We start from the raw sequence: 18,312 nt of genomic DNA on the forward strand, positions 1-18,312 counted from the left end.
AACGGATGACAAGTGAGATTATCCATTGAGAGGTAAAAAATTCACTTAATCAAATCTACTAAGGTTTTGGAAAATTATCATCAAGCCTACAACATATTCCTAACACAACACAACAGGGAATCAAGATGCGTATCATGAAACTCACGGCCAGAAAATAGGTAGGAAATGGCCAGCTATTCCATAGGATGTTCGGTGCGGTACCTCGGGTAGACCGTATAAGCTGGATTGATTTTCAATTATTTTTAGTCCGTCTTATTTACAAGTATGACTTATGTAAGGTAATAATGAGGAAATGTATATTTGGTCGTCGTTCTAACCTTAAATAAAGGTTACACTTGTGCTAAGACATATTTACTTTTGGTCTGTAATAATTATTACTTTGTGGATATAATAACTCTAGTAATGAATTGTTTGTTTCCAAGACAATAACCTTTAAGTGTGTGTGTGGATAAGTGTGGGGTCATAAAGGTGTGAATATTTATATAATATGGTACGAGATAAGTGTTAAAAAGGATTCAAGATGGCGTGGCCTCCTAGATCCCTGACCCTGGATTTTGGGGCGCTACAGAAATGTTATCAGAGCCTTAGGTCATCAAATCTTAGAAATGATAGGAACTAAAATACATAGACATAAGAATAATAATCAATTAGAACTCAAGTCGAGTTCGTCGTCAGACTGCATGGGTATTCCTGACAGTTTTACCCTCAAGGGAATTTCGACTCTAAGTTAGTAACACCTTGCATATTGTGTCAGGTACCAGTGGAGCCTATGGGGGAGGTTGATCATGTCGAGGACGTTATGGTCACTGAGCGCGACCCTACTCCCGAGCCGGAGGACCCACCTATTGATGACTCAGATGATGACCCTACCGAGGATCCCCGGAGGAGGAGACTGACTTTCCTACCCCTATAGATGATGATATTGAGGTGCCCCAGGGCGATGGTATAGACTGGATAGACATAAAGATGTACCCTCTTCCGCCCGTTCACCCTCCCACACCTTATCCAGGGATTCTGAGCCCTTTTCCCTATGTTGATGAGGACGAGGATGACGAGAGAGAGGCACAGACTTATGAGATTTATCACATATCCTCTAGTGACCCGGACTCACCCTTACCACCCACAACGACCATACATGTAGTCGTGCATGACTAGATAGTGGCTCAGCTTAATACTAAGATCACTGCGGCATCTGCCCGTAATGTGGAGCTACGAAAGGCACTGACCGCCGAGAGAGATATCAGGCTAGGCTACCCCGGGGACTTCAGGGCTGCTTCCTTGGCTATAGCTCATCGGGAGATTGATGGGATTGAGCTCCATACTCGAGTGCGGATGAGGATGACGGTGATGGGAGGATACATTCTGGTAGTTGATGCTGAGCTGATGCTAGCCGGAGCGATGAGGAGGGTTCGAAACCTCACGCGCAGTGACTCAGACTGAGAGACCAGTGACCATATATGGACCTTGTAAAGGGCTGGGTGACTTGTCACCAATTTTGTTAGGATAGCTAGTAGTAGATAACATTCCTAGCCCTTCAGGGTACCCGGTGTATGTATTTGTATTTCAATATCCAGGATTATGTAGTTGATGTATTGTATTCAGGAACACGTATCGATTTGGATGGTTATTATTATCCCCAAGACATAGTCTGAGAGACCCTATTATATATTATCTGACAGTTATTTAGAAACTATCTTACCATATTATTGCACCTTGATAGAAGCATGCTAAATATTTAAATACATGCTTACCTACAAATGAATTAATCCAAATGCAGAAATCTGCAATTGTATTGACATTATTTTCATTATCAGAACGATGCCACCCCATAGAAGAGGAACCAGGACATAGCCCACAGAATCTGTTAATCAACGGTAAAATGAACCTGGCCATATAGTGAATGAGGGAAGTGAAGAGGAACTAGTCTTTAATGAATTTGACGAAGAAGGATATATAGAGGGGGAAACCCCGTTAATGAATTTATGGACCTTTTAAGGGAAAATCTGAACCAACAGTCCCTTCAACCACCGCCACATATTGTCCAACAAACTATTGCTACCGCCTTCAGGGTGTTTAAGTCTCTCACACCCCTGGAGTTTCTAGGATCTATCGACCCCGTTGAGGCACGGGCCTGGCTTAAAGAGATAGAGAAGTCCTTTGAGATACTAGGTGTTGAAGAGCGATACAAGACCATCTTCGCCTCTTACATGCTGAAGGGGGAAGCTAACTACTTATGGGAGTCCAAGCGTAACCTCGAGAGTAACGTTGTGATCCCATGGGATAGATTTACACAGTTGTTCTTAGACAAATATTTCCCTAGGTTTATATAGACTCGGATGGAGATCAAGTTTCTAGAGCTAAAACAGGATCAAATGACGGTGGCGGAGTACGAGGAAAAGTTTACTGAGCTGTCACAATTTATACCAGAGTTCATGAATACTGAAAAGAAGAAGGCACAAAGGTTTCAGAATGGTCTAAAATAGTGGATCCAGAACCATGTAACACTACTAGAGCTGACAGATTGTGCCACCTTAGTGCAGAAGGCCTCGATTGTTGAAGCAGGTAGTGATCAGAGTTTTAAAGAGAATAATGGTAGGAAAAGGAAGGTATGAAGTCATGGAGGAGGAGGAGGAACCGGGAATAAGAGCCTTCCGAGCAGGTTTGGCAGGGGAGTGGTGTCATAACCTGTGAGAGGCCCCGGATTTAGAAAGGCCCCAAAGTGAGAGTGTTGGCCAGGGGTAGCGGACAATCTAGGGTGATATTTCACAACCAACCCCGCACCCCTATACCAGAGTATCGAACATGCGGAAGGAGACACCTCGGAGTTTATGTCCAGGCGAGATCCCCTCAGAGGTGCTTCAAGTGCAACCAACCGGGACACCTTGCCCCAAGTTGCCCACAGCCAGGAATGACAAGTTTCCAATGCGGAAAGATGGGGCACGTAAAGAAGGACTGCCCCACCAACAGGCCACCAGTTTCAGGAATGAGCAGAGCCGCATCCAATCGACCCCTAACTACTAAGACTTTCAACATGACCGTTTAGGACACTGTCCGGAACACCGATGTGATAGCAGGTACCCTTTTGTTAAATTCTGAATGTGCAAATGTCTTATTTGATTCCGGAGCGACCAAGTCATTTATATCTCAAAAAATTTCGAAGAAGTTAAATCTTAATGCTATACCCTTACGTGAGGTATTACAAGTATAAATAGCGAACCGAGAAATCATTCTCATAAATCAAGTACACCCTCGATGCAAGTTGAAACTAGAAGGAAAAGTCTTTGAGGTTGACTTAATCCCATTTGCGTTAGGAGAATTCGATGTGATCCTAGGAATGGATTGGTTATCCAGTAATGGAGCGCAAATAGATTGTGAAAAAAAGATGGTAAAAATAAGGGTGCGAGATGGGAAGGAGATATTGTTTAAAGGTCAACGGCAGACCCATAAATTTTTGACCATGATTCAGGCTAAAAGATTGTTAAAGAAAGGTAATAAGGTTTGCTTGGATTATCTGATGGATACTAGGAAAGAAGTTCCCAACATACAGGATATACCTGTAGTAAATGAATTCGAAGATGTGTTTCCGGAGAACTTACCAGGGTTGCCACCCGATAGAGAAATAGAATTCGTTATAGAACTAGCAGCAGGGACGGTACCAGTATCTAAGGCCCCCTATAGACTGGCCCCAGTTGAGATGAAGGAACTAGCTTCTCAACTGTAAGAATTTTTAGATAATGGGATGATAAGACCCAGTGTATCACCATGGGGTGCACCAGTGCTGTTTGTATAGAAGAAAGATGGTAGTATGAGATTATACATTGATTACCGAGAGTTGAAGAAGCTGACCATCAAGATTAGGTACCCTCTCCCTAGGATTGACGACCTATTCGACCAGCTTAAGGGTGCTATGCACTTTTCCAAAATAGACTTGAGGACAGTATATCACCAATTGAAAATCAAACCTGAAGATATACCAAAGACTGCCTTTCACACTAGGTATGGATACTATGAGTTCTTAGTCATGTCATTTGGGTTAACCAATGCACCCACAACCTTTATGGATTTGATGAACAGAGTGTTCAAGAAGAACCTAGACATATGTGTCATAGTCTTTATAGGTGATATTTTAATCTACTCAAAGACAGAGCAAGAACATGCGGAACACTTGAAGATAGTCTTAAAAATCTTGAGGATTGAGAAATTGTATGCAAAGTTCGTCAAGTGTGAGTTTCGGGTGTTGGCCAGGGGTGGCGGACAATCTAGGGTGACATTTCACAGCCAACCTCGCGCCCTTATACCAGAGTATTGAACATGCGGAAGGAGACACCTCAGAGTTTGTGTCCAGGCGAGGCGAGATCCCCTTAGAGGTTCTTCAAGTGCAACCAACCAGGACACCTTGCCCCAAGTAGCCCACATCCAGGAATGACAAGTTTCCAATGCGAAAAGATGGGGCACGTAAAGAAGGACTACCCCACCAACATGCCACCAGTTTCAGGAATGAGCAGAGCCGCATTCAATCGACCCCGAACTACTAGGACTTTCAACATGACCGTTTAGGACGTTGTCCGGAACACCGATGTGATAGCAGGTACCCTTTTGTAAATTCCGAACGTGCAAATGTCTTATTTGATTCCGGAGTGACCAAGTCATTTATATCTCAATTTTTTTCTAAAAAGTTAAATCTTAATGTTGTACCCTTATGTGAGGAATTACAAGTAGAAATAGGGAACCGAGAAATCATTCCCATAAATCAAGTACACCCTAGATGCAAGTTGAAACTAGAAGGAAATGTCTTTGAGGTTGACTTAATCCCATTTACGTTAGGAGAATTTGATGTGATCCTAGGAATGGACGGGTTATCTAGTAATGGAGCGTAAATAGATTGTGGGAAAAAAAAGGTAAGAATAAGGGTGCGAGATGGGAATGAGATAGTGTTTAAAGGTCAACGACAGACCCATAAATTTTTGACCATGATTCAGGCTAAAAGATTGTCAAAGAAAGGTAATAAGGTCTGCTTGGATTATGTGATGGATACTAGGAAAGAAGTTCCCAACATACAGGATAAACCTGTAGTAAATGAATTCGAAGATGTGTTTCCGAAGAACTTACCAGGGTTGCCACCCGATAGAGAAATAGAATTCGCTATAGAACTAGCAGCAGGGACGGCACCAGTATCTAAGGCCCCTTATAGACTGGCCCCAGTTGAGATGAAGGAACTAGCTTCTCAACTGCAAGAATTGTTAGATAACGTGATGATAAGACCCAGTGTGTCACCATGGGGTGCACCAGTGCTGTTTGTAAAGAAGAAAGATGGTAGTATGAGATTATGCATTGATTACCGAAAGTTGAAGAAGCTGACCATCAAGATTAGGTACCCTCTCCCTAGGATTGACGACCTATTCCACAAACTTAAGGGTGTTGTGCACTTTTCCAAAATAAACCTGAGGACAGGATATCACCAGTTGAAAATTAAACCTAAAGATATACCAAAGACTGCCTTTCACACTAGGTATGGATACTATGAGTTCTAGTCATGTCATTTTGGTTAACCAATGCACCCACAACCTTTATGGATTTGATGAACAGAGTGTTCAAGAAGTACCTAGACATATGTGTCATAGTCTTCATAGATGATATTCTAATCTACTCAAAGACAGAGCAAGAACATGCGGAACACTTGAAGATAGTCTTAAAAATCTTGAGGAATGAGAAATTATATGCAAAGTTCTTCAAGCGTGATTTTTGGGTAAAGGAGGTTCAGTTCTTAGGGCATGTGGTAAGTTGTAAAGGAGTTTTAGTCAACCCCGCCAAGATAGAGGCGGTATCCAATTGGGAAAGACCGACTGCCCCAACCAAGGTTTGGAGTTTTGTGGGTTTAGCAAGATATTACCGGAGATTTGTGCAAGACTTTTCCAAGATAGCTAGCCCATTGACCAGGCTTACCCGGAAAATGGAAAAGTTTATATGGATAGAGAAATGTGAGGAAAGCTTTCAAGAGCTGTAAAAGTGACCAGTACTCGCTCTTCTCGATGGAAAGGGAGAGTTTGTGATATACGGAGATGCCTCGCACAAGGGGCTAGGATGTGTGCTTATGCATCACGGAGGTTATTGCATATGCCTCTGGGTAGTTGAAGGAATATGAGATAAGGTACCCTACCTACGACCTAGAATTAGCATCCATAGTGTTTGCCCTTAAAATCTGGAGGCACTACCTGTGCGGGGAAAAATGCGAGATCTACATGGACCATAAGAGCCTCAAGTATATTTTTACTCAAAAAGAATTAAACATGAGACAGAGAAGATGGTTAGAGCTGATTAAGGACTATGATTGTGAAATCCTATATAACCGGGGTAAAGCCAATGTGGTGGCTGACGCCCTCAGTAGGAAAGAGAGACTCAAGATGATAATGACATCTGAGGAGTTAGTTAAAGAATTAGAGAAGATGGAGATTGATGTGAGAATAATCGGTAAAGGATCAAAAGGACTACTTAAAACAAGTTTAGTACTGGAACTAGTTGAGAAAATACGAGTGTGTCAGGAAAGGAAGATGAATGAAGGAAGAGAAATATTGATCGGAGAAGAGGTCAGATGCGAGGAAAACGATAGAGGGATAATGAGGTATGCATCCCGGATTTGGGTTGCGAATGTGCAAGAACTAAAGGATGAGCTGCTGTACGAAGGACATAGCTCCAGATATTCAATCCACCCAGGAAGTACGAAAATGTACCAGGATCTTAAAGAATATTATTGGTGGCATAACATAAAGAGAGATATAGCAGAGTGGATCAGCAAATGCTTGACATGTTAGAGAGTAAAGGTTGAACACCAGCGACCGAGTGGAATATTACGGCCCCTAAAAATTCCGGAATGGAAATGGGAACATATAGCCATGGATTTTGTGACAGGCCTACCAAGGACTAAAACCAATCACGATGCCATATGGGTTATCATAGATAGACTGACCAAGTCCACACTTTTCCTGCCAATTAACGGAAGATACACCGTGGATAAGCTAGTGGAGATTTACCTTAAGGAGATCATAGTAAGGCACGGAGTTCCCATTGTCATAGTATCAGATAAGGAACTAAGGTTTAACTCCCGATTTTGGAGAAGCTTCCAAGAGTGTGTAGGCACCAAACTGAATATGAGTACCACTTACCACCCCCAAACAGATGGGCAAAGCGAAAGGACTATCCAGACCCTAGAAGATATGCCGAGGGTACGTACCATTGACTTTAAAGGAAATTGGAATGACCATTTACCCCTGATCGATTTTGCCTACAACAATAGCTATCACGCTAGCATAGGAATGCCCTCATATGAAGCTCTTTACGGAAGAAGATGTTGATCTCCCTTATGTTGGGATGAAGTTGGAGAACATAAGATTCTAGGACCCGAGTTGGTCCAGCAGACCCGAGAGACGGGCTGGTAGCGGCTCAAGACAGACAGAAGAAGTACGTCGACCAGACCCGAAAAGATAGAGAGTATAAAGTGGGAGATTCGGTGTTGTTGAAGGTATCATAATGGAAAGTAGTGATGAGATTTGGGAAGAAAAGGAAATTGAGTCCCGGATTTATAGGACCCTTTGAGATCTTGAGGAGGATAGGACCTCTACCTTACGAGCTCGCCTTGCCTCCTAATCTGCAACAAGTACACAATGTGTTCCATGTTTCAATGCTAAGGAAGTACCATGCTGATGCACGACATGTGATAGAGTAGAAACAGGTAGACTTACAACTAGACCTGACTTACGTCGAACAACCGGTGAGAGAAATGGACCAAAGGAATAAGTACTGAGGAACAAGACTGTCAAGATTGTTAGAATCTTGTAGAGAAACCAGAATGTTGAAGAGTCAACTTGGGAACTAGAGGACGTGATGAAGGAAAGATATCCCACCCATTTTCTATTTGATTCCGGGACGGAATCCTTTTTAGAGGGGAAAATTGTAATAACTCGAATTTTTGAGATTTCATAAAATGTTTGATGAATAGTGACCCTAACAATCAGGGAGAACTTTTTAGCCCACGCTATGTTATGCATGGGAAATTTAGTTTCCGAGTCGATAACATGATTATATGTACCAAATAAGTGTATGTAAACGCCATTAGTTTTCGGAGAAAACGAACTTTGTAAAACATCCGTATCTACGAACCATCGAGGAATATGAGAATCACAATACAATTAAGAATCTAAAATCCTACAAATTCAAACCCAAGTACAAGGTTTCAAAACGTAAAGGACGTATAAGAAAGGATTTACCCCGCAAACCGCATAAGAAGATTTATTACGAAAATGAATAAGCGACCAAGCGAACACGTAAGGGAATAAATAAAACGTATCAAGTCATGAAAACCATGCAAAATAACTAGAGTAAGAATTAACCAAGGTTAGCAACCAAATAGTAACCTACCTAGTCAGCATGGTAACCTAGCTAGCAAATAGTGACATGAATAGTAAACATGGTACTAAGCTTGCAATATAGCTTGGAAAATAGCTTAGCTAGGAAGATATGGATGAGATTTGTATATCTAGGATTATATAATAAAATATTATATCACAATTACAAGAAGCAACCAAGCAAGCACAAAATGTTTCTCTCTTCTCTCTCATCAAAAGCTTCATTCGGCCCTTAAACAAAGAAGAAGAAATCAAATTCCAAAGCTCAACTTCTAGCCATGGATAAATCCTCCAATTAATTTCTAAGCTTTCTACATATAAAAATAAGGTAAGATAAATTTTTGAGAGCAATTCATTAAGGTTTTGAGAGGAAAATAATTCCATAAAAGTGATGATGAATAGTGCTAAATAGTAATACTTTTTGATTTCTTGATTTTCATGGTATGATTTAGGATCCTTAAGCACAACCAAGCCTCCCAAAGATTCAAACATCAAGAAGAACACATGGCAAGCTTTAAAAAAAGGTATAAATCCTTACCCAAACTTTGTTTAGGGTTTAAGTTTTAAGAAGATTATGGATCTTAGTTGTAAACCTAGTTTTGGTAGTTGATTTGTTATTTTCTTGATATTTAGTTAATTATTTATTAAGGTTGTTGTTGTGGCCTCAAGAACATGATGTTCTTGAGAGGAGTAAGTTTTAAAATGATGGTATGGTGATTTTTGATTGTTGTTTAATGATTTAGAGTGAAAACAAAACCCGAGTAGCGAGCGTAACGTCGTTAAAACGAGAGAATCGTAACCTTAAGTTTTCTGTAGAAGTACAGAATGTATAAACTGTGATTTCTTGAAAATTAAGACTTAAAAATGATATATATTGTTTTAAGGATCATTTAGGTGCTTGAATCGCTTGATTTTGATTTACTGTTCAAAAGTTAAGTCCGTTTTAGTGAAAACGATTTACGCGATAAAAACTGCTACAAACTACGAACTTTGAAGATAGACATGATCGACTTAAAAATATTCAAAAGAAATTTTTACAGAGAGTAAGAAATGGAGTTTATTAACTTTCATAAAAATTTCAAGTGAAAATATAAATTTTTCAATTTTATAAAAATGTCGGAGCCGAGATTGCGCCAATAGAAACCCTTAAGAATCGAGAGTGGAGCCGAGGGACGAAATGTGAAAAATATTAACAGACATATGAAATTATAAAATGAAAGTAAATATGAAAAGTACTTGTACTTAATGGAATAATGAGAGTAAAGTGAGTCGCGTAAATAAATAGTAAGTATCACGTATGTACAATTAACGATAAATACAAACGGAAGGAACGATAATTGTTCATGATTATAGATTTCCGGGAGGACCCTAAAGCACCCTCCACCTCGAAGTACCCAGGAAAGTTTACGAACCCGACTCCATATATTATTGTGTTGTGAAAATTGTTTTATTGTCTTTCGTACAAATGCCATGTTTGCCATGATAGTAAAATACGAGTTTTGTGTATCAATAAAATTTGAATTCATGATGAGTATATCGTAGAATATTTTTAGCGCTACAATAAAGCGTGATGCATAAATTATAAGACCGAGCGTCGGTCAGAGTTTACAATTAAAAACCCGTGAACCATCCCGGTGGTATTTTGGACGATCAAAAGTTTGTACTTATTTTATTCGAAGGGACTTGATGTCCTCTTGCGAAGTACTAAATACCTCGAATTTATTTTAAAATGATTTCCAAAGATCGTATTCCCTCAACTATATTTAACTACTCGAACAATGAATATTATTTCGGATATTTAAGGTTTAATTATTTAATAATTATTATTTAATATCTATTAAATAATTTAATATGATTTAAAATTCATAAAACCCATTTTAAAAATATTTTCTGAGTTCCAGAATATCATTCTAATTCTTTTGGATCGTCGAAAATATTATCTCGACTTATATTAAATATTTTGACCACGGTTTCAAAAGAAACTCCCTTTTATTTATTTATCCGTTGACAACGGTCAATGCACATTATCTTAGTACTTCCTTCAAAAATTCTCGGAAGTACCTATTTACATATATGAGATGAGTTGTTTCTATCAACAAGCAAAACGCTTGAGGAACTTCGATATAGTTCGAGCTCTATTTTTTTCTTCAAAGGACAAGGAGAGGTAGACTCTAGTACTTCGTGTACTGGAGTGACTACTGGTGTGCCATATATAAATATGTGAAGTATGTGAAAAGCTTGGATTGTGGGCCACACATAATATGTGAAAAGCCTGAATTGTGGGTCGCACATAATATGCCCGAATGCGGCAAAGGTGACAACTGGATGTATGGGAATCGTCCTTCTACATGTAGAAAATAATAAAATTTACCGTTATAGGACTGATCATCATATTTCGGGGGCTCCGATGAATGTCCTATTCTTTTAATTGGAATTGAGATGCAATACCGTAACCCAAGCCTAGGTGTTGGGTTTACCATTTAGGTATTTGTAGAATAATAAGTCAATAAAACAGTTGTTTTGAAAAGAGGTGTGTAACACCGAGAAATACTATTTTAAACAAACATATATATCATATACGGAATCTGATATGAATTTCTTATACAGTCTTTTCATACTGTACTTTATTATGCTGGGCATTATATCTCACACTTATTTTCTTAAAATGACACAACACAACAGTGAATAAAGATGCCTATCATGAAACTCACGGCTAGGAAACGACCAGCTGTTCCGTAGAATGTTCGGTGTAGTACCCCAGGTAGACTGTATAAGCTGGATTGATTTTCAGTTGTTTTTGGTCCCACTTATTTACAAGTATGACTTATGTAAGGTAATAATGAAGAAACGTATATTTGGCCGCCGGTCTAACCTTAAATAAAGGTTACACATATGGTAAGACTTAATTACTTTTGGTCTTTAATAATTATTACTCTGTGGATATAATAACTCTAGTAATAAATTGTTCATTTCTAAGACAATAACCTTTAAGTGTGTGTGTGGATAAGTGTGGGGTCATAAAGGTGTGAGCATTTATATAATATGGTACGAGACAAGTGTTAAATAGGATTCAAGATGGCGTGGCTTCCTAGATCCCTGACCCCGAATTTTGGGGCGCCACAGTATATATGAACATTTTCATCCCATTCATTGTGAAAGTTTTCCTAATATATTTAATTGGTTTCAGAAGCTGCTAAATGGATAAAAGCTACATGGGAGAGTGTATCAAGTAAAAAATAGAAATATCAAGTTTTTGTCTCTCCACGGGAATGGAAAGCAACCACAGTATATGTTAACAATTCTTTTGATTATAAAAATTACAGTTTACAGACAGTATGGTGTTTTAAAAAAAACTATAAGTTGGAATTTAACAGAACGAAAAAAATGTAGAAAGGCCACAAAAAGGAAAAATCCACAGTCCTAGATGCAAGCTCAAATCAGAAACTAGATGAAGTCAATGCGAAAACTGCTAGAGCTACACCAAATAAAAATGTTACTTTAGGTAGAATTGAAGGCACCAAAGGTAAATGAAGATGAATCCTCAACTCAATATGAGCTAGAAAATTTGGATGAAATTTGGTATTTATAACAAAAATATTGTCAAATTTAAATTTAAAAGAAATAGGTAGCCCTCAATCCATTGACAAAAGACTCTCAATATTTTGTATATGTTGTTTTTAATCAAAAGAGCAACGACATGCTGCTGACTGAAAACATGAATCGAAATATGTACATTTCTGATGTCAACTCACTTAATGTAGATTCAATTATTTATCTTTTCATCAAAGCAAGTCATCACCTGATTATCTTTTCATCAAAGCAAGTTATCACCTGATTAGCTTTCTATGATGCTAATGGCCATGATACAACAACCGATTGTTATCACCTGAAGGACCATGTTGAGGATCTCATACGAATGGGCTACTTAACTGAGTTCGTAGCTCAAGAGGCACAGAAGTATATGGATGACAAGGAAAAGAAAGAAGCTGAAAAATCTGAACCTGAACGAGATGCTAGGGCAAGAAGCATCAGCACAATCATTGGAGGTCCATACCATGAAGGTTCATCCATAAGCTCAATGAAGAGATATGTGAGAGAAGCTCGAGAGCAATCGTATGTTAAGGTTTACAATTTGAATGGGAGGTGGTATTTGAAGAATTTAAGGTGGTGGATCCAACTAGGAACATTCATGATGAGCCCATTATTCCTAAGGATGAGCCAGTAGACTGGGATAGTTTGCTAATTCATGAGCTAAATTTTCCTATCTTCAACAAGCCAAAGAAGACAAAGACTAGAGCAAGCAAGAAAGTGAAGCCTGTGACTCTCAGATCAAAGACCCTAACCAAATCTCAATCTATAGTCAACAAGGGAGATTTGCTTTATATCTGTGACATCAAGGAGTTCTCTAACATCAACCTCTACTTAGATGAATTGGAAGAAGTAAAAGGAATTGATGCTCACTGACATCTTCCTGAAAGGCTGGTGTTTAAATATAAGGGAGGAAAAGAGATAATATGGCCACTTCATAGGATTATTCTCAAAAGCCAAGCTGTTCTGATAAAGATCTACTCATCTTTCAAAAAGAACTTTGGATACAATGTGACTGCAAGGAGATTAGTTCTAAAGAAGATTGAGGAGTTGAGGAGTAATAGAGCCAAAGATGCACTACCAAAAACTCTGTCAATTCCCTTCACAGGAAAGAGAGTGCATTTGAGACCCTATTGGCTGATGGAATTCAGGGATGAAAAGGGAGTAAGAAGATTCTTCAGATTGGAGGACCAGTTGAGTATCTCTAGCAATGAGACTCTATTAGAAATATAAGAAATGCTAGATCTCTCAGAAGCTGATGAACTAGAGATCCACAGACAACTCCAAAATCAGATAGAAGAGAACAACAGGAGACTTGGGAAGAAATCCAGACAATCAAGGAAATAGACTTATCTACTCAGACTAGAGGAGCACCTTGATAATGATTGTGAGCAACTTCTTTGTATACTTTGCATTGTTCAAATTTTCAGTAAATATTGTAGCACTTGTCAGTTTTATCTACTATTTCTATTTTGTATCTTTTGGATGTTTTGTTATTATCAAGTTTCTCTTAATTTATGGTTACAATTCCAGTAGACATAAATTGGGAGAGATTGTTAGGAATATGTTGTGAACTTGATGATAAATTAAACAAAATACCTTAGTAGATTTAACTTAGTGAATTTTGTAGCACTCGACGGATTATCAAATATAGTCCCGACGGATGATTCAATATAGTCCTGATGGATGATGATTTGACATCCATCGAGTGAGTAGCTTATGTAATAATAAGTATTGTAGCACATTTCTGCAAAACCAACCTTGTGCAGATTCTGTAGGAGCATATGAGTCATGTTGAATACTAGTAGATATGCAGAATAGGTTGATTAATTGTAAATATGACATGTCTTGTAATTCTGCATAAGTGAAATGGAGTCAAGCGAGAAATAGCTACCCGACGGATGATCAACAAAGCTACCCGATGGATGATCAACAAAGCTACCCGAAAGATGACAAGCATGTACCCGACGGATGATCAAATTTAAATATATGTTGATAGTGACAACACAGTCACATGCGTCGAGTGTTTGTAAAAGGAATGTGGCAGCCTATTTAGCAGGGATTTGAGAACAAAGAAGCATTACCATTTCCATGCTATTATGAAGATATTCAAAGATACTAGAATAGAGTAGTGAAGTAGCATGGACTTAGACTAGATATGTTTTGTTTTATTATCTTGTCTTATTGTCATGTAAACTTGGTGATATATAAACCAAGTGTAGCTAGCAGAACAACAAGCAAGCAACTAACTAAGAACACACATTTTCAGAGAAACATTTTCAAGCTGTATTCTGTAGCATTTCTCTGTAAGTTTAGTTAATCTACTTATAAGCAGCTGTGAGCCATTCGAGCTTCACAGGGTTCTCATTCGATATATATATATCTGGTTGATACTTTCAAATCCACCAGAAAGTTTTAAAAGCTTGTGTTTTTATTACTTTATGTTTTGATTCACATAAATCTTTTATTCCGTACTCTGCAAATCAAACACATATATATTATCAAGTAAAAACTGTTTTAAAATCTTGAAAATGAAGCCAGAATTACATTCAACCCCCCTTCTGTAATTCTTGTTGTATTGTTAGGGAATAATAAGAGTATCACAGTTTGTATTATGATTATTATAAACTGAAACCCTCTTTAATTAAAGCAAAATATGTTTCTGTATGTATAAATACTGATGATAAGGATGTTAACATAAACTCTGATAAAAAGTTATGCTGCATATGTTAAAAAACTTAAAAAGGCCAAAGGATCCAAGCAAGTCTAGATCCTTAAAAATACTAACTGATTCAAATTACTGATTGCAGGGTGATAGGAGGAATGCTCTAGTATTGGACAGTGGATGCTCAGGACATATGACTAGTTATGAATCCCTTCTATTAAAGTTTGAGGAGAAGGCTGACCCAAGCGTTTCTTATGGAGATGGCAACTAAGGAAAAATCTTAGGATATGGCAAAATCAAAGCTGGAAATGTCATCATTGAAAATGTAGCTCTAGTCGCAGGACTCAAGCATAATCTGATTAGTGTTAGTCAAATCTGTGACACAGGTTACCATGTCAATTTCTATGAGGAGCATTGTGAAATTGGCAGTAAGTCAGATGGCAAGATCACATTGACTGGTGTAAGACATGGTAGTTTATATGAAGCTAGGGTCTCTGTAACGTCTGGGAAATTTACGTCTGTATTATACCATATTTATAATAAATTATGTGTGTTAATGTGTCATTTATGTGCAATTAATCGCCAAACCCTAATTGCTATATGTTACGTGCATTCTATGTCATTCCGGTATTTTTAAGATATTTTTCAGATACTTTATTTTGCATTCATAGCTTTCATTTCAAACGTTTTACGACCCGAACCATGATTTTATAGCTGATATTTCAAATAAAATAATGGGTCTTATTTTTCATCAAACGGCTTTTACCATCGCATTATTCTGAACATCTAGGCATTTTATAAATTTTCTCGTTTTACGAAAAATGACTTTTCCGGGCCCCATTGGGTGTTAAAACCCCACAAAAATCACATTTTTATTTTTATAAAATTATAGGACTTTTATTTATACCATTTCTTTATATTTTTGCATTATTCACAATTTTTGGGAAATTTTGGCATATATATTGTATATATAAAATATTTATAAATTAAATTTTAATACTCAAAAATTATAAAAATTGGGGCCAAATATTTTTATTAGGAGTGTAATTAGCCCCTTAATTTTATTTAGGAGTATTATTTCTCATAGTATAAATATCCTAATTTCTATTAATTAATTTCTAATTAATCATAAAAATTCAGAAAAATCCCCAAATTCCTAGAATTATGGTTTGGAGTTCTTGGAATCAAACCGGATTTTGATCGTGTTTCCGTTTACCAAATCAGTCATGTGAGTAACCGTTTTGAAGCTTATTGAATTCTCTATTCGATTCTGTAATTGATTTTGTTGTTTGATTACTCGATTTTAGTTTTTAATTTTCGGGTTTATTTATCAAATTTGGGTTTTGAGTTTTGTTAGTTGTTAGATGATTCTGTTAATATAGGCTTGTAGATCATCTTGTTTGCAATCGAACCGTACTGATTTCGTCGAGTTTAGCTTTGGTTTTGAGGTCGTCGGAAAATCGTTGTTGTCGGCGGTGTTCTTACGTTTCCGGCGTCGTGGTTATTGAACGAAGAAGGAGAAGGACAGGGGAAACTGTTGGGCGTGATGGTCGAACGAAAACAAGGCTGAAATCGTAGTTTCGTTGCTGTTCGTCGTCGAATTGCAGTTGCCGGAAACCATCATCGTCGTCGGATTCTGGGACGGCGACGGCTGTTCTTCGTCGACCCGAGTCGACCCGGATTCGACCCGGGAAACGACCCGGGTTTGATCCCCAAAACCTAAAACTAATTTTCTGATTTGTGTTTCTGATTAATTAATTATTTATTTATATTTTATAAAATCAAAATTAGCTTTTATTAATTCTAAAAATCATTAAAAATTAGTTTTAAAAATCTGAAATTTTTTATAAATAATTTCTAAATTATTTTATTAATTTAGAAATTCGAATTTAATTATGTTATTAATTATTTAATTATTTATCCAATTATTTATTTATTTACTTATTAATTAATAATTAGGATTAAAAATAATTGAATAATATAATTAAAGATTCGATAATTATTTAAATAATACGAGTAACTCGTATCTATACGAGTAACTCATATCTGTACGAGTAATTGAACGATGAGTTAGATTATTATTAGTATTATTCGAGCGATAGTTAGTTATTCGAAGAATATCATAATAATTATTTGTAACGAAAAATTAAATATAGATAATCGATTAATCCTATAAGTTGTAATAATAACTTTAATAATTCAATAATTATACGAGGAATGTGAGTAGCTCGTATTTATACGAGTAGTTGATCGTTGAGTTAGATTATGATTCGAATAATAACTAATTATCCGATAAATAGTGTAACAGTTAGTTGTATCGATTACTTATTTGTAAATAATCGATCTAATCGAGTAAGTAATAATAACTTTTAAATAATTGTAATAAATTATAATTAATCCTAATAATTATGAATTAATTATTCTAAAATACAATAATTATTAAATAATTATTTATTAATTATTTATTATTTATTTATTTATTTATTAATTATTTAAAAATGATTAATTATTTCGATAATTAATCAAATAATTTTCAATAAATCATAATAAATTCATTTTAATTCCAAAAATTATAGAAAAATCATTTTTAATTCTGATTTTCTTAAATAATTATTTAAAAATTATTTTAAGGTTTAAAAATTAGTAATAATTATTTATATGGAATATTAAATTGAATTATTCGTATTTAATTGATATTAATTAAACTGTTAGTCCGATTTGAGTGAAACGAAAGCCCTTTGACTCGGAAAAATGAATTCTTTTCATTAAAAATAATATTAAAGCCTAATTTCTTCTAGAAATTAGTTGGATTTGTTACTTGTTTGATTATCAGTCGAGTTGCGTGCCGAAACGAATCCGAAACATTCTGAAAAATGGGAAACGAGTCAGATGATGATCAGTTGAGCGATCAGCGAGTCGATTTCGACTCAAAAAATTATTTTAACTATAAAAATGATTATGTGCTTATGTGCTTATGTGTATTATGTGATTAATCGAGTCTTACTTGCTAATATGTAATATACGAGTCAGTCATAAGCGCATGGGTAGGTAATAGGAACGATGTGAAGTCGATTCAAGATGCAATTAAAGTACGAAATGACTTAACCAGTCTATTTTTCTAATAGAAGCTAAGCCAGCAAGGCAGGTTGAGTAGGTGATAGACGAAGGTGATTTAATTGCAGTGAGTCGCGCAGAAGGCAAGTTTTCCCCTATTCTACTTTCAGAATAGTGATATTTCTTCATATTCTTATTACGCTTGCATTCTTTTGATTCTTGTTCATATTTTATTTCGATTTCTCCTTTTCATTTGAATTCATTGTTCATATTCCTATTGTTACTCACAAATATTGATGTATTCTGGTGATTAGAATATGTTAAAGCATACCGATTGTTCCTGTTGCTATTTCATGGACTGGATAATAATACTTTGGCGATTAAGTTTACTTAATCCTAAGGACCGGGACATAACCGGATCCTTGAGATGGGCCGTAGTGCCTGGGTGCCCGACGGGATCTATATATTGGGATATAAATATGCACTGTATCCTAGCTGATCAGCAGGGTATAGATGCGAACTTATGTCCAGTTTAATTCATTTTTATTCGCCAGTAATGGCCTTCTTTCTATTCTCGCGGGGTTATATCTTTGCAGATATACCCGG

This window comes from Apium graveolens, chromosome 4, assembly GCF_009905375.1.
Source record: "Apium graveolens cultivar Ventura chromosome 4, ASM990537v1, whole genome shotgun sequence".
NCBI classification, from domain to species: Eukaryota; Viridiplantae; Streptophyta; class Magnoliopsida; order Apiales; family Apiaceae; genus Apium; species Apium graveolens.